At 42.4% G+C, this 6,265-nt stretch overlaps 1 non-coding gene across 1 annotated transcript; it reads right to left on the reverse strand.

Moving 5' to 3' along the window:
- Nucleotides 1-901: 901 nt before the first annotated feature.
- Nucleotides 902-973, reverse strand: trnaq-uug (transfer RNA glutamine (anticodon UUG)). Its single transcript has one exon. It is a non-coding gene; the product is annotated as a tRNA-Gln (tRNA).
- Between the last annotated feature and the right edge of the window lie 5,292 nt (nt 974-6,265).

Genomic DNA, 6,265 nt, shown 5'->3' on the forward strand with positions numbered 1-6,265 from the left:
CCCTAACTGCTATTTTCCCTGAATGTGCAGTAAATTTAACCAGAAAACACAGGAGAAAGCCGACATTCTGCTTCAAGTGAAAACTACCCAGACTTCAGTGCAGTGGAGGAGTCTGAGAGCTCTAGTGGACCTGGTGTGAACAGAAAGAGGACTAAATTACATAAAACCAGTGACCCTGACATGATTTGAACATGCAACCTTCTGATCTGGACTCAGACGTGCTACCATTGCTCCACGAGGTCTGTTCACAGCTTCTGCTCTTCCAAGGACTCAGTTTAGAATGACATGATTAGCTTGATGTTCATATATGTGTTACACATTATTACTAGATGAGCTGCAGTGAAACATCCAAGCCACCACGTCCCAGCACATATCAGAGATGCAGAACAGATGAAACAGTCTTATGGGAGTGATGGAGGCCATGAAGCCTCCTAAAGCTTGAATGGAGCTGAAGTCATGATGCACTGACCTTTCTTTTTATATAATGTCTCATAAGTATTTGTTATAATATTGCCCCAAAAAGTCAGTCACACTTGTGTGAAACCAGCCTGTCCAGTTTAGGATCAACACTGATTGTGGATCAGTTTCAGCTGCTGTTGTGCAAATGGAACAGACAACAGGTGGAAATGAGAGGCAGTTTATCAAGACAGCCCTATAAAGGAGGTATTTGTTATAATACTTTAATAAATTATGTCTTCAGCTACTTTTATACTCATTATTAATCCCAGATTAAGGTGTCATTTAGGAGAGAGATTTTAAATTCTATCTTATGTAACTTCTCCTTCTGATACACTCTGATAGTTATTCAGTTACAACATGCTGACTGGAAATCTGCAAAGTGAGCCCTGGATTTTTAGAGAAAGTAGAAAGGACACCAGTATTACTGTCCAAACTAAACTAAAGGTTCCACTGAGATTTGAACTCAGATCACTGGAGTCAAAGTCCAGAGTGCTAACCATTACACCATGGAACCTGCTTCTCATGGGTCTTCTTCTCCTCCTCTACCCGGCCGACTGTCAGCAGTTTGACATTGGTAAAGATACGTGCAAAGATTTCTTTGTGTCAACAAAGACTGAACACTTTCCATATCACTGTCCTCCATGAGGAGACTGTCCTCCATGAGGAGACTGTCCTCCATGTCTAGATAAGGCTTGCTGTCTAGCAGCTGGGAGAAATGTCTTTTTGTGGCTGTGGCATTAGCTCAACATTGAATCATAAAGTGTATTTGTTGCATAACAGGAAGTGGTCTTGTATTAGGGTGTGACCCTCCTGAGAAGCAGAACCTCTCCTCTGATAATTGTCTCTCATTGGACAGATATGAAAATTAGCCTGAGCTATCCGGGCTCTACATGTTGTTACAGAGAATAATTCTGTGCAAACAGGTTAACTGAAACAGAGAGCATTGATTAAGGGTGAACTTCCTGTGTGTGCAGACAGTGGAGGTGGTTTCAGGTGTTATAAATTGGCATCCCCATGGTTCAGATGAAGAAGTGGTTCCAGTTCCTCACATTACAGTTGCTGTTGCTGTGGCCTTGATGGTATCTACCTATTTAACTACCTATTTCACATGACTAGGTCACATGTGGCTCTTTGGTCTAGGGGTATGATTCTCACTTAGGGTGTGAGAGGTCCCGGGTTCAAACCCCAGACAAGCCCACATATTTGAACTTCAGTAGATTGGATGTTTGCATTTACAGGATTAATCTTTATTCCAATTTAGACCCTGTAAACAGCTGTCTGCTCAAACTCCCAGCAGCAATCATTCTAGAACTGAGACCAAATCATTAAGCGCAAGCTCTACTTCTGACTGTATCCTGGGGAAGCCACTCCACGCCTGTATGGACTCCCCAAGATACACAAGGAAGGAGTCCCCCTCTGCCTCCTTCAGAGAAACAAGTTGCAGGGTAATTGTAATTTTCAAGGGTTTTGGAGGTAGAGAAAGGAGAAGAAAGGGGGGAAAAGAGAAGGAAAAGGGTAAAGTTGTGAATGTGAGTCTTAAAGTTTGGTTAGAATTCAATATCTGTCTTGTGTCTACCTGAGCAGTTGGTCCTCCAGGCCAGACTCAGTCACAGTGAAATTGATGATTGTAACTTTAATACATTTCTGGAAAACAGAAAAAAATGTACATGCCAAAAGACACATTTTACATTAATCAAAGCCAGGATCACACACACTACAATTCTAATGAAACACTAATTAATTTATGAAGATTTAACTGTCATGTCACTCTGCATCATCAGTGCCTTTGTTTTTTCTGTCTAACAAAAACGCTCCTCAGACTTATTCGGCCGTTACAGTCACCATGCAACCCCTGGTTTGAATAAACACTGGAGTAAACCCTTGCATTCACAGGGTCCTTCTGCTCTCCTGGCTGGTGTTGAACAAAAGGGCATTGCACACAGGTGTAGCTGGCAGGTGATTTAATGTCTGCAGAAACATGGTTTGATGCCAGGCGTTCATTATACTGCCCAATATGTAGCTTCAATGGCAGAAGGATTCACAAAGGTTCTTGTGTGCGATACTGTTTTTATTCCAAACGTGTGCTTCTTGGAAAGCACATAAATACCTATTATAGTTGATAGCCGTTTGGGATTTTGTGAGCAAAGGTTTGTTGAATGTGAATTCCAAGACTCCATAGTGACCTAACTGTCTCTGGTGCACACTTGCTGATGCCATTTGGACACAATAACAGCAGGAGTTATTATGCTAAAGCACAAAAACACTTTCCACAGTTGATGACGAAATACAGACAATGGAAATAACCTGTGCTGCTTTTACCTCTGGAGGGTAGTGTGGGTTGGCCAGCTTTGTAGTCATAAAACCTGAAGTTGTTGTCATAGTTGATATCTGAGTCTCCAAGCCTGATCAACGTTCGTCCACCAGACACAAATGTCTGCTTCAGAAAAGAAAGAAATAACTTTGACTTAACGTGGCAAAAGACTTTGTACCTGAATGAATGCAAAACAAAATAGCTGTGTACAATTCACAAAGTGCATTACCTACAGCATTCAAGGAAACATGATCAGACATGGAAACACAATAAAGAAGCAGTGAAAATATCTTAATTTAGTGCAAATTTGCAATGCTGAACGAGCTGGTTGGTGTCCTTTCTACTGTATGAAGGGAAGCTTGGTATTGTTGCGTTAGGTATGCTGGGGCGGAGGCCAGTCTGTGACTTTGTCTCTGACTGTGTCTGAAAGGAGGTTCTATTTTCATAGAATACATATGTCCTCTGAATTAATTTACGCCACCTGATCCTGTGGGTCGATCATAAGAGGCCAGCGACGGTCTTTGGTTACCAGGATTCCATTCTCTGTAGATACAGTGTCACAGGGCAACCCTTCAGTGTTCCACTGGAGGATGTCATATGGATCACTCAGAAAGTCGATCAGGCTGAAGGGGGAACTGATGGGTATGTTTAGCTTCTGACACTGCCTAATCCACTGGGGAACAAGAGTAAACAGGGTATATGGTATTAGCTGTTACTGGTTTTTCACAATATGTTCCTAAAAAAAAAAACTCTAGACCAGGCTCACATTGGCCATACCAGCTGCACACTTTATCACAGAGGCCCTAAAGGTTTTAAACCATCCCATCACACTGTACCTACCAGCTGTCTATGGTGGGAAGTGAAGGCTCCATAGTAGGCAATGCAGGCAGCTGCAATGCATACATTTCCCACAACACTGTTGATGTCCTGCTCAAGATTTGCAACATTTTTTTTCCCAGCGTATCTGCTGTCCCCCAGAGCAGAAGTCAGTTTCCCTGCTCTGACCAGTCGAGCCTGTGTCAGAGCCATTTTGTAGGTCCTTCATCTGATCCTCCACCTCCTTAAGTTGTTGTTGCTTTTCCCTTAGTGTTTTCTTGGTTGTATCCAGCTCTGCCTGCGTAGGTAAGGGTAGCGGGAGAAAAGTATGCAGACCAGTCACACAGAGCGGTGCATGGCAGATGAATAGCCAAAGTGACAAAGGAACAGACAGCAGACTGTGAAGAAATATTGCAAATGTGCATGTGTATCAGTAATAATAAACTGCACTCTTTATGACTGACCTGTGCTTTAACCACGTTTTCTCTTTCTTTGGAGTAAAGATCCATAGCTATGACCCACATGCACAACGACCCGTAAGCTTTGGACGCCTTCTCCACCTAAAAGCAGCACATGATAAAGTATTACACCCAGCACACTGAAACAAACTGTGTCAAATTCCATCTATTTTTTCAGAATATATATCATTAAATCTACATAGCCTACAGTACAGTGGATAAAGGATATAAATTACATTGCCATTCCAATACTGACATTAGAATAGAATAGAATCTGGCTTTTATCAGGTCAGAGGTGCTGCTGTCCTTAGTCTGAATTTATGACCATCTCGTACCAAGCGGAGCTCTCTCCAGAGAGCAGAAAAACAACTGATCTCATCTGCCACAGCCTGAACTGCAGAAAACAAAGTTATATGACACACTATGAAATTACATCTTAATACATTCAGTATCCTCAAATTACTTTGATTTTCTATAAAACTTCCTAACACATAAACACTTATGAAAATCACATTATTAAGTGATAAACACATTTAAACATGAATACTTCATGTTAGGGGGCACACTCCTATATATCTGAACACACACTGCAGAATCAATTCTTTCACCCTACACTAGACAGGCTGATTTCACACAAGTGTGGCCAGATCAACCTGTCTCTGACAACAGATTAAGTACCACAGGCTTCTAAACTGCTGTGATCTTCAACCTCACCTTTATTTCTAAGATATTTCAAAGGGTGGCTGCAAGTCAGTCCACCTACAGCACCGGTCTGTTTGAAGTGTTCCTGGATTCAACAATAATCTGTTAAATATCACAGACCAGAGTGAAATCAAGTCCTTTTGAGGCAGAAATAAGCCCCTGGACTCACTGTGGGGCCACAGTCCCTTTTTGATGAAAACACCAGTTTTTGAGGTTTATTATTTTAAAGGGGTCTTCATGGTATAAATGTGCTGGCTGCATCATAAGTTCTTGTTATTTAATGATAGTTCATTATAACTTCCTGGACCTGCAGACTCTTTGTCTTCATATGGGCTGAATGAAGGGAGGCTAGCACAGATTTGACATGTGTGACTTCCACATGCTTTCCTACCATGAATGGAACAAGTCAAGCAGCACATGATGTGTTTGTGTAACACTGGAGATGTTAGTTGTACATGTGCAGAACAAAGACATGACCCACAGCAGACCATCATGTCCTTCTGATCAGTTTATTGAGTCTGTTTGTGTCCACTGCTTTCAGTCTGCTGCCCCAGCACACAACAGCAAACAAAATGGCACTGGCAACCACAGACTCATCAGCAGCAAGTTAGGTGATATTCAGGCCTAAAAAAATCCTTCAAACTTGGCACACATGTATAAGGCTGTATGTATATTGTACTGTATGTACATGTATATTCCTGCGATTGAGTCCTGTGAATTTGGTGCCTGTGTGTCAAAGTATTGCTGAGAAATTGCTGGAAATACGGTAAATCAGGTTTGGCTTTTCCACATTCAAGCCTGTGCCATTCAGACACAGAATGGCCAAACCTCCAAAATTGGCTCAGAACATTAACTCTGGGCCCTGGACATGTGTGCCGCTCAGTTAGCTACTTAGCTTTAGCAAGTGGCTAATGAGCAGCATAGTCAAATATCAGCCTGACATTCCTAGAAGAAGTGATTTTTTTCTTCATTGGAAGGAGGCCTGAGGTGTGTCACATGATTTCTGAGTTAGTGCTGGAAATCTACAGGGTCTCTGTAGGACCCAGAGGACAGAGAGTCCCACAGTGCAGACAGGCCCCCCTCTCAAAGGGGACAGGCAGGACATCTGGCCGGGGGAGAGGGAGGGGCCGGGCGCGGCCGGGTGCTTTTGGAGGGAAAGACAGTGCAGCAGCTCATTCTGCTGCAGACAGAGGGAGAGAGCAGACCACTCTGAGAGCTCCAGCAACTGTAAGTTAAGCTAGTTTCTTCTTCATGCTAATAGCTTAGCATAGATCCCTGTGCAGGTCAAAACAGCTCATATTACCAGTGTTGATGCATGTACTTTTATACAGCTTCAGTGATTTGATTCTGCAGGATCTGTAGCTGTAAAATTACAGCTGAAAAACTTTTCTGTAGCAGAAAAAGTCAAAGGATTCAATCTAGGCCACCTGCATTGCTGCATTAATTTCAGATTGCAACCTTTCTCCCAGTTTTTCTTTGATGTTAACAGGCATCAAGTAGAACCAGAGATATAATATGA

This window comes from Parambassis ranga, unplaced genomic scaffold, assembly GCF_900634625.1.
Source record: "Parambassis ranga unplaced genomic scaffold, fParRan2.1 scaffold_245_arrow_ctg1, whole genome shotgun sequence".
In the NCBI taxonomy this organism is placed as follows: Eukaryota; Metazoa; Chordata; class Actinopteri; family Ambassidae; genus Parambassis; species Parambassis ranga.